This window comes from Neomonachus schauinslandi, chromosome 3 (genome assembly GCF_002201575.2).
Source record: "Neomonachus schauinslandi chromosome 3, ASM220157v2, whole genome shotgun sequence".
Classification (NCBI taxonomy): Eukaryota; Metazoa; Chordata; class Mammalia; order Carnivora; family Phocidae; genus Neomonachus; species Neomonachus schauinslandi.
The window spans coordinates 90531261-90556170 of NC_058405.1; the positions used below are offsets into that span (position 1 = coordinate 90531261).

The 24910-nt window shown below is 40.8% G+C and overlaps 1 protein-coding gene across 1 annotated transcript in view; it reads left to right on the forward strand.

Annotated features, from left to right (window-relative positions):
• The first annotated feature begins 11547 nt into the window (after positions 1 to 11547).
• The window catches only part of CLASP1 (cytoplasmic linker associated protein 1), a 262736-nt gene continuing 249373 nt past the window's right edge, over positions 11548 to 24910 (forward strand). Inside the window, exon 1 of the mRNA XM_044913587.1 lies at positions 11548 to 11625. The gene's annotated coding sequence lies outside the window, so the exon portion shown is untranslated. The remainder of the gene's footprint in view (positions 11626 to 24910) is intronic.

The following is a 24910-nucleotide window of genomic DNA, read 5'->3' on the forward strand; positions in this document are numbered from 1 at the left end:
TGAAGATTAAGTAAAGCCATCAAATTAAATATAAGTACCTACTATTAAAGCATTTAGACTAACCTAGAGTGGGAGATACTGCCTAATGAAATCATAGGACGAGAAAGAAATCTTCTTACCCAGAGTTTGGTGATTTGTTCATTAGGGCATGCTATCAAAAATATGCTATTAAATCCTTTAAGAATGACTTAAAAATTACAGAAGTCTCTGTTGATAGAATAAAATGAAGAATACAGACATAAGTTTTAAAAATGACCAACAATTTTACCACCCACAGATAATCACTTGCTAATAATATTTTGATGTATTTACTTCGAGAAAGTATGCCAAAGATGCATCTCATACATGAACTGATACCTAGGGCAGGTCCCTGTCAATCAGTTGCTGAGTAGAATATGATCAGAAAACAGATAAAAACAGGTAGGGCTGAAGATATTAATAAAAATATCATCCTCAAAAACTGTGGGGAAAAATCAACAAAAGACATAAAATCATAAAGCCTGTAGGCCTTTAGAGAACACTAACATAATCTTTTATTCTGTGGATAGGACCTTGAGAGAGAATGTGACCAGCTGAGGGCAGGCACAGCTAGAACTAGAATCCAGGAACTCAAGATTTTTGGCATAATCTTCCTGCTTTCACAATGATTTTATCTGACTTTGTTATATACATGATTGGATTTAATAATCGACAAACTTCGGCTTTGAAATGAACCCAAGTGGTCGGAGATGGGAAGAATAACACAATGTTAGTGGATCCTTTTTATTTATTATTTATTTTTTAAAAGATTTATTTATTTGAGAGAGAGAGAGAGAATCTCCAGCAGACTCCCCACTTGAGCATGGAGCCCGACACACGGCTTGATCTCACAACCCTGAGATCATGAGCTGAGCCGCAATCAAGAGCTGGACACTTAACCAACTGAGCCACTGAGGTGCCCCTGGCAGATCCTTTTAATGCACTCAAATTGTATCTGCTAGAGATTAAGTTCACTACTTAAGTGTTTGAGTATGTTAGAAGAGCAAGAAACCTTAGAGGTCCTTTATAGTTTATGCCCCCATTCTATAGATAAGAACACTGAGGCCCAAAGAGGAAAGAATTTGGTAAAGATGTTTAGCTAGGATTCTACATGCTCTGAAATGATTGGTACTCCCACTTACTCTGCTTTATTTACTCTGCCTTCAATTGAACTATTCAGTTGTAACAACAAACCTAGGCAATGGTCATTAATTACTGCTAACTTCACAAAGAGAGACAATTAGAAGTTATGTGCCTCCTGATGAATGTATGAAGTAGTTCTGCCAAAAAACTCAAACTTGAATCAGAATAAGGCATACAGTATTATCAAGCATCTAGGGGGTAGAAGAATATGTTAGAGATTCCCAGGAATACAATCAGAAAAATCTAGAATGTGGGAAATATGTAGGGTAAATAACTAGGTTTCTGCAATTAATAAATATCGAGGAAAAATGAGATGGGGGGAATCTAAAGAGACCTAAGAGACAAATAAATAACTCAAATGTAATGTATTGGCATTTGGATCCTGATTTGCACAAACTGTAATAAAAAAAATCATATAACAGATACATTAATACCAAGCTTATAGAAATAAAAAAGGATCAAAAGAGAACACTATGAACAACTGAATGCCAACAAATTAGATAACTCAGATGAAATGGATACATTCCTAGAAAGACACAAAGTACTGAAACTGACTCAAGAAGAAATAGAAAATCTGAACAGACCTATAACAAGAGATTAGCAATAAAAGAACAAAAAAAGCAAAATAAAACTACCCACAAAGAAAAGCCATGGCTCAGATGGCTTCACTGGTGAATTCTATAAAACACTCTAAAACAATAAATGTCAATACTTCATAAACTCTTCCAAAAACCACCCACACACACACACACACACACACACACAACAAAAACAGACGAGGAGGGCATCTTTCCCAACTCATTCTGTGTGGCCCTATTACTCCGATACCAAAATCAAAGATATCACCAGAAAATTAGACACTAATATCCCTTATGAATATAGATACAAAAGTCTTCAACATATGGCAACAAATCAAGATTCAGCAACACATAAAAAGGATTATAACACCATTACCAAGTGGGATTTATCCCAGGAACAGAAAGTTGGTTTGATATCTGAAAATCAATTAATATTAATAGAATTAAGGACAAGTCACATTATCATCAAAACAGACACAGAAAATCCAAAAGCCTTTAATGATAATGAGAAAACACTCAACAAACCAGGACTAAAGGAAAACATCCTCAATCTGATAAACGTCATATATAAAAACCCCACAGCTAATACCATATTTAATGGTAAAAGACTGAATGCTTAAGATCAGGAACAAAACAAGGATGTCCACTCTCACCATTTCAATTCAACATTGTACTAAAGGTTCTAGCTGGAAAAAAATCAGTCAAGAAAATGTAATAAAAGGGATACAGACTGGAAAGGAAGAAGAAAAACAATCTCTATTTGCAAATGACATGATTTTGTATCTAGAAAATGCTCAGGAATCCACTAAAAAAATAATCAATGAGTTGGGCAAGGCTGCAGGATACAAGGTCAATATGCAAAAATTAATTGTATTTCTATACAATTGCAATGAATAATCTTAAAATGAAATGAAGAAAAACAATTCCATTTACAATAGCATCAAAAAGAAAATATATAGGAATAGATTTAATAAATGAAGTGCAGAACTTATACTAGGAAACTACAAAACACCGTTGAAAGCAACTAAAGATGATCTAAATGAATGGAAAGACATTCCATGAACATGAACCAAAAGATTTATTATTATTAAAATGGCAATACTCTTCAAATTTATTTCCAGATTCAGTAAATTCCTATCAAAATCACAACTGCATTTTTTTTTTTTCAGAAAGGGACAAACTGATCGGAAAATTTATATGGAAATTCAAGGAATCCCAAATAGCCAAAACAACTGGAAACGAAAAACAAAGGTAAGGACTCACATTGCCCAATTTCACAAACTATAAAGCTACAGTAATTGAAACAGCATGTACTGCCATAAAAATACACATATACATTGATAGAATAGATTTAGTCCAAAAATAAACTCATACATTTATAGTCAACTGGTTTTGGACAAGGGTGCCAACACAGTGCAATGAAGAATGGGCTTTTCAACAAATGGTGGTGAGACAACTGGAAACCTACCTGTAAAAGAATGAAGTTGGACCCCTACCTCAGGCCATATATAAAACTTAACTTAAAATAGATCAAAGACCTAAATGTAGGAGCCAAAAGTATAAGACTCTAAGAAAACACAGGATTACAGAATGGTTTCTCAGATAAGATACCGAAAACACAACCACAAAAGAAAAAGAAGATAAATTGGACAATAAAATGGCAACCTTTTGTGCTTTGGAGGGTATCATCAAGAAAGTAAAAAGACAACCCACTGGATATGAGAAAATATTTGCCAATCATATATCTGCTGAAGGACTTAAATCTAGACTATATAAAGAAACTTTATAGCTCAATAAAAGGACAACACAATTTAAAAAGTGGGCAAAGCATTAAATAGACACTTCTCAGATGAGATATACAAGATGGCCAATATGCAACAAAAAGATGATTAGTCATCAGGGAAATGCAAATCAAAGCCACAGTGAAATATCACTATACACCCAATAGGATAAGTATAATAAAAAAGACAGATAATAACAAGTGTTGGTCACAAAAATAGACTCAAAATGGTTGAAAGACCTCAATGTGAGACAGGAGTCCATCAAAATCCTGAAGGAGAACACAGGCAGCAACCTTTTCGACCTCAGCCGCAGCAACTTCTTCCTAGAAACATCGCCAAAGGCAAGGGAAGCAAGGGCAAAAATGAACTATTGGGACTTCATCAAGATAAAAAGCTTTTGCACAGCAAAAGAAACAGTCCACAAAACCAAAAGACAACCGACAGAATGGGAGAAGATATTTGCAAATGACATATCAGATAAAGGGCTACTATCCAAAATCTATAAAGAACTTATCAAACTCAACACCCAAAGAACAAAGAATCCAATCAAGAAATGGGCAGAAGACATGAACAGACATTTTTCCAAAGAAGACATCCAAATGGCCAACAGACACATGAAAAAGTGCTCAACAACGCTCGGCATCAGGGAAATCCAAATCAAAACCTCAATGAGATACCACCTCACACCAGTCAGAATGGCTAAAATTAACAAGTCAGGAAAATGACAGATGTTGGCGGGGATATGGAGAAAGGGGAACCCTCCTACACTGTTGGTGGGAACGCAAGCTGGTGCAGCCACTCTGGAAAACAGTATGGAGGTTCCTCAAAAAGTTGAAAATAGAGTTACCATACGATCCAGCAACTGCACTACTGGGTATTTACCCCAAAGATACAAATGTAGGTATCCGAAGGGGTACGTGCACCCCGATGTTTATAGCAGCAATGTCCACAATAGCTAAACTGTGGAGAGCCAAGACGTCCATCGACAGATGAATGGATAAAGAAGATGTGGTATATATATATATATATATACACATATATACAATGGAATATTATGCAGCCATCAAAAGGAATGAGATCTTGCCATTTGCAACGATGTGGATGGAACTGGAGGGTATTATGCTGAGCGAAATAAGGCAAACAGAGAAAGACATGTATCATATGACCTCACTGATATGAGGAATTCTTAATCTCAGGAAACAAACTGAGGGTTGCATGAGTTGCGGGTGGGGTGGGAGGGATGGGGTGACTGGGTGATAGACACTGGGGAGGGTATGTGCTCTGGTAAGCGCTGTGAATTGTGCAAGACTGTTGAATCACAAATCTGTACCTCTGAAACAAATAATGCAATATATGTTAAGAGAAAAAAAAAGATAGCAGGAGGGGAAGAATGAAGAGGGGGAAATCAGAGGGGGAGACGAACCATGAGAGACGATGGACTCTGAAAAACAAACTGAGGGTTCTAGAGAGAGGGGGGTGGGGGGGATGGGTTAGCCTGGTGATGGGTATTAAAGAGGGCACGTTCTGCATGGAGCACTGGGTGTTATGCACAAACAATGAATCACGGAACACTACATCTAAAACTAATGATGTAATGTATGGTGATTAACATAACAATAAAAAATTAAAAAAAAAAACAAGTGTTGGTGAGGATGTCTCCACTAGAACCCTCATATTCTGTTGGTGGGAATGTAAAATGGCATCTTCACAATGGAAAAGAGTCTGGCCATTCCTGAAAAGGTTAAACATACAGTTATTATATGATCCAGCAATTCCAAACCTACACATATATTCAAGAAAACTGAAAACATATGTCCACATGAAGTCTTGTAATAGCTGTTCCTGGCAGCATTATTCACAATAGCCAAAAAGTAGTTTGGAACAACCCAATGTCCATCAACTGATGTATGGATAAACAAAATGTGGTATAGTTACATATAAATGCGTTTGACAATTAAAAAAATGAAGTACTGTCACATGCTACAATATAGATGAACCTTGAAAACATGCTAAGTGAAGGAAGCCAGTCATATATTTGTAGGATTCTATTTATATGAAATGTCCAGGATAGGAAAATCCTTAGAGACAAAAAAGTAAATTAGTGGTTGCCTGGGGCTGGTGGGTTGGGGAAAAATGGGTAGTGAGTACTGATAGGTATAGGGTTTCTTTTTGGGCTGATGATGCTGTTTTATTATTTTTTTTTTTTAATTTTTATTTTTTTTAAAGATTTTATTCATTTATTTGACAGAGAGAGAGAGAGAACAAGTAGGCAGAGAGGCAGGCAGAGGGAGAGGGAGAAGCAGGCTTCCCGCTGAGCAGGGAGCCTGATGCAGGGCTCGATCCCAGGACCCTGAGATCATGACCTGAGCCGAAGGCAGCGGCTTAACCGACTGAGCCACCCAGGCGCTCCTGATGATGCTGTTTTAAAATGGACTGTAGGGGTGCCTGGGTGGTCCAGTCTGTTAAGCATCCGACTCTTGGTTTTGGCTCAGGTCCTGATCTCAGCGTTGTGAGATCGAGCCCTGTGTCCCACTCCCCACTCAGAGTGGAGTCAGCTTCAGATTCTCTCTCTCTCTCTCTCCCTCTGCCATTCCTACTGATGCTGTCTCTCTAAAATAATCTTAAAAAAAAAAATGGGTTGTAGTGATGATTGTAGAGCTCTTTGAATGTACTAGACTGTTGAATTATGTACTTTAAATGGATGAATTGTACAGTATTTGAATTATATCTCAGTAAACCTGGTAGCAGAAAAAAATTATGAAACAATTAGGGAAATCTGAAGATTTGGTAGACCATGATACTAGGTATTGTTAACTTTTTAGGTATGATGGTGGTATTGGAAGTTATTTTCATTTAAGGGAAAATCTTATCTTTTAGAAATACTAAAATATTTGTGGATGAAATAATTTAAAAAATTATTCTCTTGACCCTACCTATCCCTTGAAGTATCACTCCACTTTTCTTCCCCACCCCCTACCTCCCAGCCCAATTATCTATCCTCCCTCTTTCCAATTCTGTTCCTACCACTCTCTTTTGAACCCATTCCAATCAGGCTTCCATCCTCACCCCTCCAATGTTATGGCCAACAATTATAGCCCATTGGCAATTGACTTGGTCATTCTTCCTGGTTTCCCTTTATTTCAGTGGCTGACCCTTCTGTCTCCTTTGTTGGTTTCATTTCCATCTCAGTCCTTAAATGCTAGAGTGCTCCAGGGCTCAGTCTTTATTTATTCTTCAGGACTCAGTTTTCAGATAACTTTCTCAAATTTCTGTCTATACTTAATATCTAGATGATCTCATGGCTTTTAATACTATGTGCTTGTGTCTCCCAAATTTACATACCCAGCCTAGACCTTTCTTCTGAACTCCAGATTCAAATATCTAACTGCCTTGATATTTCCACATGCTAATTTAATAGGCATTTCATTGTTTTGTTTTGTTTTTTTAAAGTAGGCTCCACACCCAGTGTGGAGCCCAACATGGGGCTTAAACTCACGGCCCTGAGATCCTGAGCTGAGCTCAAGAGTCAGACGCTTAACTGACTGAGCCACCAAGCACCGCTTAAAAGACATTTCAAACTTAACATCTCTAAAACTGAATTTCTTATTGCTTCCCATTCCCATCCTGCTCCTCCTGGTCTTTGCCACTTCAGTAGATGGCAACTCCATTCTTTAAACTGCTCAGTCAAAAAATATTCGGAGTCCCCTTAACTCCCCTTTTGCTTACACCCTGCATCAATTTATCAAATCCCATGTGCCATCCTGGCTGAATATATCCAAGACATCTCATCACTCCACTGCTTGCACTTTTCCCAAGCCACCACTGTCTCACTTTCAGAATTGCAATAGCCTCCTAAACCCTCCCTCTTGCTCCCCAACAGTCTATTCTCAAAACAGAAGCTAAAGTGATTCTTTAAAGATAGAAGTCAAATCATTTTATTTCTCTGCTCAAAACCTTCCAATGGCTTCCCCTCTCAGTAAAAGCCAACATTCTTACAATGCCCTGTAAATTCCCACATAATTTGGCATCCTGTTACCTCTGACCTCATTTCCTACTTTCTGCCTGCCACACTCTGCTTCTGTCACTCTGGCCTCCTTTCTGTGCTTAGAATGTAGTGTAGACATCCTCTTCCCTCAGAATGGTTTCTGCACTTGCCATTCTTTCTACCTGGAAGGTTCTTTTCCCAAGGACATTTCTTGCTCCCTCACCTCCTTCAGATGTGTACTGAACGTATGTTTCTCAGAGGGCCCCCGCCCCACCAGTCCTATTTAAAAAGAAACTTCTTTCCCTATCCTCAGCACTCCTTATTTCTCCCTCACTGCTTCATTTTTTCCCTGTAACATTTATCCTACCTGACACAGTTTATATTTCATTTACCATTTTATTTTCTATCTCCTATGAGAACATGGATTCCCCACCCCCCAAGTGTTTGGCACATAGTTGGTACACAATATTTCTAAGCGTATGAATGCTACTTAAAATGCACTTATATTCTCTGCTTCACTGTTTATTGGTGCTAGCTTCATAAGCATTTGGGCATGCATCCCTGAGGAAGATGAGACTGACTGAATAGAAACACTGTCCACTCACTCAAGACTATGATATCTATCTTTGTAAAGGAGACCAAAGCAGAGAGTGGAATTCTAGAGGTTCAGTTTTCAATTGCAGCCCTGGTACCAATAAGCCATGTGACATTGGGCAAAAAAATTTTCCTTTCTGGCCATTTATTTCCTTCCCTGCCAAATGGATCATTGCTTTGAATGATCCCATAAGGTTTTTGAGAATGTAAAATGAAAGATGAAATGTTGAGTAGGAAATGATGTGTTTTATTTTCTCTAGTACATACAAAAATATACTTACCTGGCCTTTTATTTTTTTATTTTTTATTTTTAAGATTTTATTTATTTGACAGAGAGAGACACAGCAAGAGAGGCAACACAAGCAGGGGGAGTGGGAGAGGGAGAAGCAGGCTTCCCGCAGAGCAGGGAGCCCGACGTAGGGCTCGATCCCAGGACCCTGGGATCATGATCTGAGCTGAAGGCAGACTCTTAACGACTGAGCCACCCAGGCGCCCCTATTTTATTTTAAGATTTTATTTATTTGAGAGCAATGAACCAACTTGGAATCAAACCTCAGAGTTCTTTTAGGGACCTTAGACGGTGCAGTTTTGCTGTGTTAAGCCCTTATAATACTAGTAATTTGACTGTGAAAGTTCTCAATGTCAGCCTATTCTTTCTCCTGGGAAGACTCACTCTTTTTTTTTTTAAGATTTTATTTATTTATTTGAACGAGAGAGAGAGAGCACAAGCAGGGGAGGCAGAGGGGCAGAAGCAGACACTCTGCTGAGCAGGGAGCCCAACACAGGGGCTTGATCCAAGCACCTTGGGATCATGACCTGAGCCAAAGGCAGACGCTTAACTGACTGAGCCACCCAGGTGTCCCCGAAGACTCACTCTTGACATCTGAATTGTTTTCTTTCAATATCCTTGTCCAAATCAGTGAGTAGTCAGTGCCCATGCATGTCCAGATCACATGGGAGTTTTGTTTCCTAATCATTTGCGTGTATGTGTGGTTGGTGAGTCTTCCTGCAGCCCATCAGTAACCCAGAACCTTGATTTTCTCACTGGTAACTGTGGTGAATAATAATTGGCTCATGTTTATTTTGATGGATTCAATGACATATCAATACTTTACATAAAACAGTAGTACAATGCCTGGGATATTTTAAAGCCTCCATAAATTCTCTGTAAAAATGGAGTATGTATTGAGCTTCTACTGCCAGGGTCACTTCCTATAAGAGTTCTTTTACCATATTACTATCCCCAGTCCAGAACCTGAAACAATTCGGCTTTCTCTACTTGGTTTCTAAGTCTTCCCCATCCTACTGAAAGCAGAGTCTCAGAGATATCTGTACACCCATGTTCATAGCAGCATTATTCACCCTAGTCAAAAGGTGTAATTAACCCAAGTATCTATTCTGGTATACAAACACAATAGAATATAATTCAGCCTTAAAAAGGAAGGAAATTCTGACACATGCTACAACACTGAAGAACCTCCAGGACCTTATGCTGAATGATATAAGCCCGTCACAAAGAGACAAACACTGTTATGATTCTACTTGTATGAGATATCTGAGTTGTCAAATTCAGTGACGTAAGTAAAATGGTGGTTGCCAGGACTTGGGGAGTGGGGAATGAGTTGTTTAATAGTTATAGAATTGCTCTTTTAGAAGACGAAAAGAGGGGACACCTGGGTGACTCAGTAGGTTAAACGTCTGCCTTCAGCTAGGGTTGTGGTCCCAGGGTCCTGGGATTGAGCCCCACATCGGGTTCCCTGCTCAGCCAGGAGCCTGCTTCTTCTGCTCCCCCTGCTTGTGCTTGATCTCTCTCTCTCTGACAAATTAATAAATAAAATCTTAAAAAAAAAAAGATGGAAAAGAGTTCTGGAGATGGTTGCCCAGCAATGTAAATGTACTTAACTCTACTGACCTATGTAGTTAAGAGTGGTTAAAGTGGCAAATTTTGTGTTATGTGTATGTTACCATAAAGTTAAAAAACAAATTCCCCATCCTAGTTTTCAAACCTTACTTTCCACTCTTCCCCTGTATTCCACACCCCCCACCCCTTTTTCAAGTTACTGCTCTCTACATTGTACTCCCAGCAAAACACTTCCTTTTCAGCCTTTGTCCCAAGGAGTTTCTTCTCTGGAATGCCTTCATCATCACCCACCCATTTTCAAAAGGTTGTCTGTGCTTTCGCCCCGAAGACGGGTTTACCTTTTCTAGATCCAACCAGAAGTCACATCCTCCATGACATGCCTACACCTTCAAACTAGAGTCCTTGGCCTGTCCTGCACTGCAGAGAGGAGCAAACACATGGCTTTACTGTTTTACCTTCGTCTCTCCGACCGTAACATCTAAGCTCCTGAGTATCAGAGGCATTATCTCACCATTCTCCCGCACCCCTCTTCTAACACAAACACACTCACTCCACCACCACGGAGCTCGGCATTCAAGAGCTCCCAGTGAAAACTCAATGCGTTGGGCATCGAGATGGAGGGAAGTCAACTCACACTCCCGAAGAGTGATTTCGTCGACGCAGTGTATAATTTCACACAAAAGCTCTCAGTGTCAAATTACCTGCGAACATAGGGGTTTGACGCGGCAAAACTGCGGGTCCTTGGGGATCCTTAAAGGCAGCCCAATAATTTGCACAGCTTTCTACCCTCCGAAACACGTTCTCACGTGTCATCCGAAAGTAATGCGAGAGGGAAGACAGAAGCAGCGTTATTTGCGGAGGCGCTCAAGTAAGAAAGGGGTTGTGACTGGCCGTCTCAAGAGTCTCCGAGGCCTCAACGAGGCCGACTGCGCTCCAAGAAAAGCAAAGAACCGTTAAAAAGGTGTGCTTCCGGCTCAAGTGTCGGCGCCTAATTGAGAAGGGAAGAGAGAACGGACGCAAGCCCGGGTACGGAAAGTCGCAGGGCACAATTTCCTTCATCCTAGTCGCCCGATGGTGGGGGCGGGACGCGCGTAACCCAGAAGTGAAAGTCCGTTTCCTTCAGGTATTAGACCCCAACCACAGGAAGTCCCGGCCGGACGACTTTTATCCAGGCTTTCCTAACTCCCCCTCAGCTCTATTCACTGCACTGCCTGCATTGTGGTGCTCTGTCGCCGCGGGCCCTTACATCCACCCTCGTGGCCTAGCCTGAGTTTTGCCGCAACTTCCCAGGGACCCCAACAGAACCCTGCCACCCTTCCCTTAAAGAACCTTTACCCTACGCGGCCCCATCGGGGTCAATTAACGTTCTCGGAGGGGGCAAAAACTCCTGGGATTTGAAGGTCCCGTAGCCCAGAGCAGCCAGGCCTGCGCCTGCGCGGGGCGTTACCATAGAGAGCAGCCGCCTCTCTGGTCTCGGTTTGCCCTCTCTATGGTCGAGCCGAGTCCGTGGCGGTAAAAGGGAGACTGTACTGCGCAGGCGCTCTCGGCTTCTGTTTTTTTTTTTTTTTTTTTTTTTAATCCCCGCACCAAGCGCTTAACCTCATTGGGGTGGAGAAGGCGGCGGCTGTCTGGACGGCAGCTGCAACAGTAGCGAATAATACGACTGTAAGTACCCGGTTAGGGCGAGGAGATTTAGATCCAGCCCTCCGAGGCCTTTGCCCCCTCCCCTGCGGTGGCGGGCGCTGGGTGAGGGTGGGGGCGATGTCCAGCGCTGTCATCGGCTCTTGGGTGCACTTTGGGGGGAGGGGGCGGCCCTTAGGTGGGAGCCGGGCGGGGAGCGGGATGGGAGGGTTGTTTATCCACCCGGTAGGTCGCTGATCCCAGGCTGCTTTGCAAAGGGAGGAGGGGGCGGCTGTGGGGTCAGCCGGGCTTTGTGTGCCCCTCTCTCTTTTCCTCTCCCAGACCGCACCCCGAGCCCCCTTCCTGACCCGAGTCTTCCCGGCCCAGTGGGAGAAGCCAGCGAACAGTCCAGTCGCGTTTGAAAAGAGCCCGGGATTGCGAGGGGAGGGGGCGAGGGAGAGAAACCCACAACAACCAGTCATCGGCGAGTGATGGGTGTGGAGAAAGATCCAGAGGGAAGGGGTGCCGGGGAGGCGGGCGGCCGGGGCTCCCAGCCGGGCCAGACAAAAGCTGAGCGAGCGGCGCCGAGCCGAGCTGGGGGCCGGGCGGGATGCAGAGGGTCCCTTAGTCCCTGGGGCCCGCTGAGAGCTTCTTTCCAAAGCTGGGAAAGCGGACAAGTGCTGAGTTAAGCCTTGTGCAGCCTCCTCAACTTGCCTTTGTTGTTCTTTGGTATTGGCAGAGCCGCTCTGACGAAGATGAGTGTGTGATCTTGCACGTTAGCCTGGTTGGGTACAATGGAGCTAATCGAATTTTGCTTTCCATTTTCCGAGCCGCTCGGATGAGTATGGGGTTTTCCAGAGTCTAACTTATTACATAATGTTATTAAAATAGTTGTGTTTATTTCTAAGATTAAAAAAAATTAGGTGGAGCCTTTTGAAGCATGTTTTGTTGCATCCGGATGAATTTATTTGTTGTGGTGTTCGTTCATTCAATACTGACCGTTCGTAGAACCCGTGAGTTCTTTAATCATGATACTTTAATTTATAGATGTGGCAGTGAGAGCTTCGGATTCTATAGTCCTTTGGGAGGCAGTGATGCAGAAGAGTCAGAAGGGAGAAATAGTTGCATGCTGCCATGTGCCTTGCATCCTATTCTGGTGCCACAGTCCCGTATGAATTCTAGCTTTAGAGATTGTTGCTTTTATTACTATTATTATTTGTGATATTTACTGAGCTTTGGTATGAGGGATCCTGGACAGTGGGCTCCTTTTGCTCATAAAGGGAGTGAGAGAATAGTAACATTGATGCAGAGACCTTATAGATAAAAACAAAAAACCACAATGTCCCAGAGTTAGTGAATATTATTTATCTTCTCCGTTTGCCAAGAAAGATTTAAATTTTCATGAGCTGTTTGCTTATTCATTTTGGTAAAATCGTGTAAACTGCACCTTTCTTAGCAATTGTTACTCAAATCTGTTTCTGCAATTCATAGTTTGTCAGCTAACATGCAGCAGCACTATTTCAGATTTTTTAAAGTTTCATTTTTTTTTTTTTTTTACTGAGTTTTCAGCCCTAACTTTATATTCCCCCAACTAAGGTTTACCAAAGTTAGAAATCCTTTGAAGTGACCGTTGGTGGTGGGGGTGTCAAATATTATATCTGCATGTTACAATCTAAGCTAAGTGGTAAATACAGAAGAGGCCTTTGCTAACCTGACACCTTAAATTACTGTTGGAATTGAAAACCTAGATCTCCTGGTATGTCAGGATTTGGGCCACACACTCAGCTTTATCTAAAAGAGGTAAGCATTTTTTGTACTAAAAGGAAGGAAAAAACTGAAGCTTGGTGTTTATGCTTCAGTAACCACTGCGATAGAATCTCTTTAAGTGTAGTTCAGATGATGGGAACTTACTTTTTATAGAGCAAGATTTCAGATCCTTAAAATAGTTTGCCAGGGACGCTGAGAAATGATTGGCCAAAGAACATTAAGTTTATTGTTCATATGTATTATGTTTTGTCCATTGGTTTTGGATTTAGTTTGTTTTTGCTTTAGTAGTTAATTCTATTTTCTTGGGTGGCTCAGTTTCACAGTTTATAAGTTGAGTAAGAGATAGTTTCTTGGATCTGAGACCTAAATTTATTTTTGAGACTACATTTCTTCTTAACAGTCTTCTATTTGTAAAATCATCGTTTTTAGATTATAATACTTTTAATTTAGTATTATTGGTAAATATTATAACCACTTAAGTGATTATAATATTAGGCTAAGAGCTGAGTTATTAAAACTGCCAGTTTTGAAAACTGCAAGAAAAATGGAATCATCTAAAAGTTTTCCTAGAAAATAAGAGAAGGATCTATTAGTCTTAAAAAAAAAAAAAAAAGACGCAAAACTAAGCGAAGGACCAGTCGTTGATGATAGAGTTTTTGGTTTGTAAAATGTAATTTAAGAAAGTAAACAAACCTTTCTTTACCCAGGGCAAGCAGGGCAACCTCCATAACATGTGTGTGTTTGACTAAATGACCTCCAAAGGCCTTCTCCTTTTAAGCCCCAGAGTTTAGTGGTTATTTCTGGTGGGTCTTCATCACCCCAGGGCTTGCCTGCCTCCTTTATGCTCAGACCAGTACTGCCATACTGCAGGCTTTTCTTCCCCAGATTCTTTTTTTTTAAGATTTTATTTATTTTTGAGAGAGAATGAGACAGAGAGAGAGAGCATGAGATGGGGGAGGATGAGGGAGAAGCAGACTCCCCGCTGAGCAGGGAGCCCGATGCGGGACTCGATCCCGGGACTCCAGGATCATGACCTGAGCCGAAGGCAGTCGCTTAACCAACTGAGCCACCCAGGCGCCCAGATTCTTTTTTTTTTAAAAGATTTTATTTATTCATTTGAGACACACAGATACAGAGAGAGAGAGAGAGCATAGCAGTGGGAGAGGCAGAGGGAGAGGGAGAAGCAGACTCCCGGCTGAGCCAGGAGCCCGATGTGGGGCTCGATCCCAGGACCCTGGGATCATGACCTGAGCTGAAGGCAGGCGCTTAACCATCTGAGCCACCCAGGCGCCCCTCTTTCCCAGATTCTTATGGCAGCCCCAACCCACCTCCCCACGTGGATCCCTAAAGATATGGCTCAAATGACGGCCTTTCTTTCATAATGCCTGTGTTGACTTCCCTCTTGTTTCCTGCCTGGAAATCTCCTCATTCCTTGCTGATTCCTGTTGTATCCATTACCTTCCTCCCTGGAAGATTGACGCCTGTGCTTTTATTCTTCTCCAGATCCTTGAGGGCTCTGGGGGTTTGTATGACATGATGGTATCCTCTGTACTTACTACCAGGACTTGTGTAACTAGGAACTTGTGTAACTAGTCACGGTAGATGGTGTGAGATGTGAAAGAATGAACAAATGTATCATAACTTTGAACTTTGGAAGAGCTCTTAGAGGCTCCATAGACCACTTTCCTACCTTTTGTCAACTCTGTTATGATCATCAGCCTCACATTGCAGATGTGCTTCTCTGTTACTGGACAGGTCTTGGTTGCTAGAAAGCTAGTTTAGGCTGTATCAAAATCTGCCACTCCCCTGTTACCTGTTCTTGGTTATACTCCTTGAAGCAACATGAGTTAAGTCTGTTTCTTCTCCACATAATAGCTTTCATTTCCTAGGACAGTCATCAAGCCTTCTGTAGATTTATTGATAAATTAACTTATTAAACCCTTTCTTTAGTTAGATACCAGTACCATGAGGGTACTGTTGAAAAGACTGTATGTTCCCCACACTTCCAGGGCTCAGTCTAATAGAGGGCCAGAATGTTACAAAGTGAGGCCAGTTATGCTGGAAGTATGTAAACAGGCTAGATCCTTTGTCCCCTCATGGTTTTTTTTTTTTTTTTTTTTTTAAAAAGATTTTATTTTATCTTTTAAAAAAGATTTTTTTATTTATTTTAGAGAGAGAGCCAGCAAAAGTGCGCAAGCTTGGACTTGCAGGGGGGAGGGGCAGAGGGCGAGAGAATCTCAAGCCAATTCCGTGCTGAGTGCAAAGTCTGTGGGGCTCCATCTCACGACCCTGAGATCAAGACCTGAGCTGAAACCAAGAGTTAGATGCTTAACCGACTGTGCCACCTAGTCGCCCCAAGATTTTATTTTTTTAAAGTAATTCCTACACCCAACATGGGGCTCAAACTTATAACCCCTAGGTCAAAAGTCCCATGCTCTACCAACTGAGCCAGCCAGGTGCTCCCTCCCCTCATGGTTTAATCAGATTTCCCCATGCTGCTTTCTTTAGGCAAATGCAATGTCTGAAATGAAACAATTTGCTGTGACCTGACCAGAGTATACAGCTGTTGTCTTAGGTTAAGAAACTGTATCAAGAGTTTTCAAACTTTGTTGTACATTCTGGCTCTGCCACTTACTAGCCCTGTGACTTTGGGCCATGGGCCTGTTAAATCATCTCTTCCTATTTAATAATTTCATCTATAAAACAAGGGCAAGGGGAGGGCAGTGTTAACAGTAGTACCTACTTACAGGGTTGTAAGGATTAAATGAGATAATATTCGTCAAGTGCTGAGAGTGGTGACTGACATATAGTAAGTGGGTATACATGGTATTCCTACTATGTATTTGTTATAGGAGTTAATATTAATAACAACATAGTGTAAGAAGCAATAATCAAGTCACAGAATCACTTGAGTTTGTTAAAATACAAATGGTCTGACCTTATTTATTCCTGTCCACCCAGAGATTTTGGTCAGTTAAGTCTGGGAGACCTGGACAGCCTCAGTTTTAGCAATCCTCAGGTGCTTCTTGAAAAAAACCCCAAAACCCTAAAGTTTGAGAACCCTGCAGTCTGTTAATTTTGTTAGTGATTGCATTTGCTTTTACAAATTAAAAAAATTACCAAGTAATGAATAGATTCTCCTGAAAGATTGAAACATTGCAGAGGCACCTGGGTGGCTCAGTGGGGAGCCTGCTTCTACCTCTCCCGCTGCCATTTCCCCCAGCTTGTGCTCCTCTGTCAAATAAATAAAAAAGATCTAAAAAAAAAAAAAAAAAGATTGAAACAATGCAGATAAAGGGAAGGGCTTGGCCCCAGATCTCAGGCCCCCCTGGGAGGCATATCCATCCACTTATCACTTTGAAATGTATCCTTCTAAACAACTGTTCCCCTTTTTGGTAGCTACACATAGATGAGTGTCTTCTTAATAATAAATAATAGCCAGATTTAAGGGAAAAAACCCTCGATTTTGAAAGCACTTTTACATTTGTAATCTTCTTTGCTCCCTTCAGACTCCTGTGAGGTAGATAGGGAAGATAACATCATTATCCTATCAATTTACAAATGAGAAACTAAGACTTGCAAGTTAAATCCCAGTCTGAGATAGAACCCGGAGGAGAGCCGGGCCTTCTATTTCTCAACTTAAATGTTCTTTTCCTGTCAGCTGGCTCTTAGCTTCATAATTTTGTTGGATTATTGAAGTTATGGTTCAGGAAATCTTATGATCTTTTTGCCTTGTGAATAGCTAGCTGCCAAACCAGATTTCCTCCTATCTTTTAGTGTGTTTCTACTTGCTTTTAAAAAAGTGTAAATTCAAAGTTTCATAGTTAACGCGTATCTGGGAAGATTGATCTTTTTTTTTTTTTTTTTAAAGATTTTATTTATTTATTTGAGAGAGAGAGAATGAGAGACAGAGAGCATGAGAGGGGGGAGGGTCAGAGGGAGAAGCAGACCCCCCGCCGAGCAGGGAGCCCAATGCGGGACTCGATCCCGGGACTCCAGGATCATGACCTGAGCCGAAGGCAGTCGCTTAACCAACTGAGCCACCCAGGCGCCCAAGATTGATCTTTTTGTGAAAAAAATCCAAAACTGGCCTTGGGACTGTTACCATGGTACATTTGGGTGAGTTTACGTTTGTTCAGGATAGCTGAATCCACTTTCCACCTGTCTCTGTAAGTGTTTCCAGTTAACTTTCCAAGCAGAATCAGTTAAATTTATTTATAGTCTTATTATAATAACAAAGCAATAACAGAAACTTGAGAGACCAGAGAGGGAAAAGCCACATCAAACCATCCTAACACAAGCTATTATTTCTTAATGTATCACCTTTGAAGCTGCCCATATGTTTGTACTTTTCAGTAAGTAATATTAGGTCTTGCATGTTTTGTGACTGTTTTCCATGTAATGACAGACTACGTATCATTGAAGTTTTTTAATAGCTTTGTCTTATTTGAGATGATATGGCAAATTTTGGGAAACTGGGATCCTTGACATGTAAGTATCTTTTTTTTTTTTAAGTTTACTTATTTATTTAAGTAATCTCTACACCCAACGTGGGGCTCGAACTCATGACCCCAAGATCAAGAGTCTCATGCTCTTCTGACAGCCAGCCAGGTGCCACTTTTTTTTAAATTATGTGTACTACAACACGGTGACTATCTTTTTGCATATAGTTTGCTTCTTTTGTGTTGTTGCTTTAGGATAAATTCAAAGAAGTGAGTATTGGGTGATTTTTGATACACATTGTCTGATTGCTGACCAAAAAGTTGTACCAGTTAATAATTTTCCCAGCACCCTAAGAATGTTATCAGTTCCATAAAAATATTACCAACTTCTGGGAATATATTTTTTGATACTGTGAGAGATGTGGAATGGCACATTATTTTTATTTTTCATTTATTTTAAAAAAGAATAAGCAGTAATGATGAACTTTTATATGAACCAACTGTATGCAATTTGTATTGGGCATTACACGCGGGTGATCTTGCTTCCTTAGTTTTCACTCTTGCCCCGCATTGCTAAAGCTATTGCATTTCCAGGTAGATGTGGAGGAAATGCTCCCTTTGCTTTGTTGGACAGAATAGTCTTATTTGTCAACATTAGAATGTAATCTTATTACATTTTCATCTCCTACCTCCAAGAGCTTTTTGTGCTCAAGGACCCTGCTTGAAATATTTAGTAATCAGAATGTCTGGTGGTGCGGGTGAGGCATCTGCTTTTTAAACAGCTTTCCCGAGTGATTCTGAAGCCAGAGTTTGAGAGCTGCCTCGGGACTACCTTCTAGCTCATTTTCTGCTTAGTTTCTTCCCATAGTGTGTCTTTCCTGTGGGTAGAGGCCGACTTTGTTATGAACGGTTGCTCAGACATGCTAACAGAGGCCTGTTGTACAGAGCGAATGAATTGTGTAGCAGTGCCCTTCCTGATGTAGAGTAGCCGGGTTCATTCTAGGAACAATTAGCCAGTCTTTCTAACAGTAGTTGAACTGCATAAAAACAGCTCCTTCTCTGAAGTCTTCTCATGGTTGCTGGTGACTGTGTTTTATTTCAGTTCTGAGAGTCATAGAGCTCTCCAGACTCAAACCATATCCTGCTCAGCCTTTGGTTGGCCCAAGGGTGGTCGGTAGACCCAGTGTCACAATGGCAACAGTCACCATGGATTGAACACCCAACTTTTTATAGGTGTGCGTTTGCCAGCTCTTAGAGCAACATTTATTTATTTATTTTTTAAAAGATTTTATTTATTTGACAGAGACACAGCGAGAGAGGGAACACAAGCAGGGGGGAGTGGGAGAGGGAGAAGCAGGCTTCCTGCCGAGCGGGGAGCCCGACGTGGGGCTCGATCCCAGGACGCTGGGATCATGACCTGAGCTGAAGGCAGACGCTTAATGACTGAGCCACCCAGGCGCCCCTTAGAGCAACATTTAAAGGCAGATGCCATTTTCATTTTACAATGAGAGGAAGCTGAGGTTTTGGAAAGTTGAATTATTTGTCCACAGTCATACAGCTGCAGAGTTTGGCTCTCAGATTCTTCAGCTTCCTTTCCATTTAATTCTGTTTTTCCAGCACAGTTTATTCCTCGTTCGTGAAAGGTCAGTGGGCTGTCTTGGGAGAAAGTCTGCTCCCAGCATCTGGTGGCATCTAGAGATGCCTCCTTACTAGTCAAGAAGGTTGTAGAGCTCTAAGCTTCCCAGGAGGGTTTCCGTGAAGGTTAGATCAGGTGACTTACAGTTTTTTAGATTTGAGTCCCTGATTTGAAATCTACCCTTGGAAATCCAGGTCACTGAAGACATGATATAAACCTTTTTTTTCTTTTTAATTTATTTTTTATTGTGGTTAAAATATATATAACATAAAATAGGCCATTTTAACCATTTTTTAGGAATACCAGTCAGGGCATTACTTACATTCACACTGTTGTGCAACCATCATCAGAGTCAGCTTCCAAATCTTTTCCATCACTCCAAACAGAAACACTGTAACCATTAAGCCTTAAATCTCCTTCCTCCCTCTCCCTCAGTCCCTGGTAATTTATAATCTATTTTCAGTCACTACAAATTGCCTATTCTAGATATTTCATGTAAGTGTAATCATATAATATCTGTCCTTCTATGATTTATTCATTTAGCATAATGTGTTCAAGATTCATTCATGTTGTAGGATTATCAGAATGTTATTCTTTTTTAATTGGTGAGTAATATTTCATTGTATGTATATACTACATTTTGTTTATCCTCTCATTTGTTGATAGAACTTGGGTTGTTTCCACTTTTTGACTATTGTGAATAATGCTGCAGTGTATATTGGTTTACAAATTTCCGTTTGAGTCTCTGTTCTCAATTCTTTTTGGTATATACCTAGGACTAGAATTAACTGGGTTGCGTGGTAATTCTTTGTTTAGCTTTTTGTGGACTCATTGAACTTTCCCAGGGTGGCTGTACCATTTGCCCCCCAGTGGCAGTGTGTACAATGGTTTCAGTTTCTCCATATCTTTGCAAACACTTGCTGTTTTCAGTTATTTTATTTTTAAAGTTATAGCCATTCTAATATTTTGAAACAGTATCTCACTGTGGTTTTGATTTGTTTTTCCATGATGATTAAGGTGTTACCTTTTTTGGGTAAATATCTATTCAAGTCCTTTGCTCAATATTAGATTGCATTGCTTGTCTTTTTGTTGTCGAGTTAGTTTTAGGGGTTCTTATATATTCTGGATATTAAACTCTTACCAGATATGTGATGTGCAAGTATTTTCTCCCATTCATTCTGTAGGTTGTCTTTACATTTTCTTGATCATGTTCTTTGATGCACAAAAGTTGTTAATTTTGATGAAGTCCAATTAATCTGTTTCTTTTTTTTTTTTAAGATTTTACTTATTTGACAGAGAGAGACACAGCGAGGGAGGGAACACAAGCAGGGGGAGTGGGAGAGGGAGAAGCAGGCTTCTGGTGGAGCAGGGAGCCCGATGTGGGGCTTGATCCCAGGACCCCGGGATCATGGCCTGAGCCAGAGGCAGACACTTAATGACTGAGCCACCCAGGCTCCCCAATCTGTTTGTTACTTCTGCTGCTTATGCTTTTGGTGTCATAGCTAAGAATCCATTACCAATCTGAGGTTATGAAGACTTACTCCTATGTTTTCTTCTTATGTTTTATAGTTTTAGCTCTTACATTTAGATTGTTGATTCATTTGAGTTAATTTTTTTTTACATGGTGTGAGGTAGGGATCCAACTTCCTTGTTTGCATGTGGATATACAGTTGTCCCAGCACCATTTGTTGAAGACTGATATAAGTGTTTTAATTACTTATTTTCTGTGTCACTCACTGGCATTTATATATATATATATTTAAAGATTTTATTTATTTATTTGACAGAGAGAGAGACAGCGAGAGAGGGAATACAAGCAGGGGGAGTGGGAGAGGGAGAAGCAGTCTCCCTGCTGAGCAGGGAGCCCGATGCGGGGCTCGATCCCAGGACCCTGGGATCACGACCTGACCCGAAGGCAGACGCTTAACGACTGAGCCACCCAGGCGCCCCTGGCATTTGTATTTTGCTTTAGGTATCTGATTTCACTGCCTACCCTCCTTTATCCTTACCCCTTCTCCCCCCACCCCCCCCACCCCCATTTTCTTTCTTTGAACAGGATACATGGATATTTTGTGTATGTTATAGCTTTGCTGCTTGACATATGGCAGACACTTAATAAATGTGAGTTCCCTTTCTTCCTTTTAATTTTGTATAGTTACTTTTAAGTGGTTTGTGTTTCAAAACAGATTGTGAGGACCTTCAGGGTCGGGTATATATATTTCTTTGTTTCCCCGTTTCCAACCCTCTCTTGTCTCCCCCCACCCCCATCACTCTAGTGCCCAGTGTAGTACCATGCAAGTGATGTCCTTACCTTTTATTGATTGAATTATAAAGCTGAATATAGATCTTTGTGGTTACGTTTGGATAATTGCAGAAAATTCTTAAAAAATCAATAATCAGTATTTTGTGAAGTTCTTCATGATTTTAAATGCAACCTAACTGAAGTTTACCCAAGTATCTTATGTCACATACAAAAAAATTCCAAAGGCATTTGAAAGACCTAGATGCTATATCAATCCTCACATTTGGGAAAATAACTTAAAACTACATGCATTTAAACCATGTATCCTGTTTCAAGGGAAGAAAACAGGGTGGGCGGGTGGTAAGGATGAAGGAGGGTAGGGAGGGTTCGTTTTATGGATGACTGGAAAATTTTTAACTTGTTATTTAAGATTATGATAAGTTTTATATTGGGAATTTTACTCATTTTAGGGGTGATTTTTTTTTTTTTTAAGATTTGATTAATTTATTTGACAGAGAGAGACACAGCGAGAGAGGGAACACAAGCAGGGGGAGTGGGAGAGGGAGAAGCAGGCTTCCCGCCGAGCAGGGAGCCCGATGTGGGGCTCGATCCCAGGACCCTGGGGATCATGACTTGAGCCGAAGGCAGATGCTTAACGACTGAGCCACCCAGGTGCCCCTTAGGGGTGATTTTTATATATTTAGTTTTATAGTTTTAGCTTTTATATTTAGATTGTTGACCCATTTTGATTTGCATTTTTGACAAATGCTGTTAGTTAAAAAATTATTTGAAGTTTGTGCAACAGTGTATATTACTCTTCTAACAAAAATATTAAATATCATTAAAAAATTCTTTTGCCTAGAAATTCTAAAAGTTAACTAGGGAAGAGGTATCTGAATTTTCTTTCTGGGTCTGTATTATCAGATTTCCCCCCATCACACTCTTTAGTGTTCAGTAGGGTCTAATATTACTTGTCTTGAGTGATCAGACCTCCCTCAGGAGTCCATTTTGTAATCTACCATCCAGACGTCAGTGAAAGGAAGGCCCAGTTTGAAGACTGGCCTTTGGTGTTTTGTTTTCCACTAGGTTTTGACTCTTAAATAGGTATTTCTTAGTATGTTGTTAAATAAACACTTTCATCATATGAGATACTGATTATTCTTCCCCTGTTTATTGTAGCAGTTCCTTATTATTAATAGTGAAAACAAAAAAAGGAATTATTTTATTCTTTTATTTTCTAGTTTCAAGCAACATAACAACATCAGCGAGGTCAGAGCAAATCCAGTATTTGACATGCTTTCAGGATAATTGTCAGCCAACGAAGAGATTCAAGAGCTTGAACTCCCTTAGTCGGAATAATGGTTTATTCCCGGGAGAGTAGGAAGAAACGATGCGGACTGTTTTCTTTCACTACCTCTGGCCCTATTTACAGAGAAGTTGGCCTGGTATGAATCTGAATCTACAGCCATATATCTGTATACATAAAGATGGACCCAACTTCTCTGTAAATACAGCCAGAGGTACTATATAGCTGTATCTATACACACAAAATTTGATTCAGGAAGTGTCTTTGTCATTTAATATATCACCCTTCAGACATGGGATCCCATGCTGGGGGCGGGGGGTAGGTCTTTAAAAAGAAATGCTCTCAGTGTCCCATTGCCCTCTGTGCAGCTGATTTGGGCTTATAGTTATGGTATTTTAGCCTGATCCTGATTGGGTTTACCTATTAGTAGAGAATGGCATGCCAAGGAGATTTCCTTTGGCCTGTGACTGCATTTTTAAAGTGAACATGATGGGAAAAGCTTTCCATTCTCTCATGCCTTTTAGAACTTGGAGGAGGTTTCTGAAATTGCCAAAGGAACATTCGTTTGGACTAAGTAACAATACTTAGACTACTTAAGACTACCCTGTATTTTCCTTCCTTCCTTCCTTCCTTCCCTCCTTCCCTCCTTCCTTCCTTTTGCTTTATGTATCTTGAAAATCATTCTATGTGAGTACATTGAAGATTTCCTCATTGGGGTGCCTGGGTGGCTCGGTCCGTTAAGTGTCTGCCTTTGGTTCAGGTCATGCATGATCCCAGAGTCCTGGGATGGAGTCCTGCATCGGGCTCCCTGCTCAGTAGGGAGTCTGATTCTCCCTCTGCCCCTCCCCCCTGCACTCTCTCTCTCTCTCTCTCTCTCTCTCTCTCTCTGTCTCACTCAGTCTCTCTGTCAAATAAATAAATCATTTTTTTTTTAAGATTTATTTATTTGACAGAGAGAGTGAGTACAGGCGGTACAGAGAGTGGAAGGGAGAGGGAGAAGCAGGCTCCTGCTGAGCAAGGAGCCCGATGTGGGGCTGGATCCCAGGACTCTGGTATCATGATCTGCCAAAGGCAGATGTTTACCCGACAGCCACCCAGCTGCCCCATAAATAAAAATCTTAAAAAAAAAAAAAAAAAAAGACTTCTTCGTTGTGGGATTTTCTTGTTTGTTTTGTTTTGTTTTGTTTTTGAGTAGGCTCCATTTCCAGTGTTCAGCCCAATGTGAGGCTTGAACTCATGACCCTGAGATCTAGACCTGAGCTGAGATCAAGAGTCAGATGCTTAAGTGACTGAGCCACACAGGCGCCCCTTCTCATTGTTTTTTTTTTAAATGAAGAGTATGGCTGAATAGTATGCCATTGTATGGCATACCATAATTTACCTGGCCCTCTGTTGAGGAACATTTAGTTTTTTCTAGTCTTTTGCTTTTATAAATAATGCTAGTAAGAATAATCCTATAATAATTTATTTTGCACATGTATGAATAAATTCCCATAAGTTGACATTTTGGGTTGAAAGTTATGTACCTTTAAAATTTTGAGAGATATTGCCAAATCATCCATCTTAAAGGTTGTTTTTTTCTTTTAAGATTTTATTTATTTGAAAGAGAGAAAGAGAAAGTAGCAGGGAGAGGAGCAGAGGGAAAGGGACAAGGAGACTGTGCTGAGTGCGGAGCCCGACGCGGGGCTGGATCCCATGACCCTAACACCACAACCTGAGCCGAAATCAAGAGTCGGAGGCTTAACTGACTGAGCCACCCAGGCGCCCGCATCTTAGAGGTTTTAACAAAACCCAGCCTGCAGTATGAGAATCCTGTAGTTAATACATTTAAAAATATAATTTTGTAAAAGTATATGACTGTTTCGTCATATGTCATTTTTCAGTTAACATGTGGCTATGCTTCAGTGATAAAAAGAACCAATCAAGCACTTGTCTTC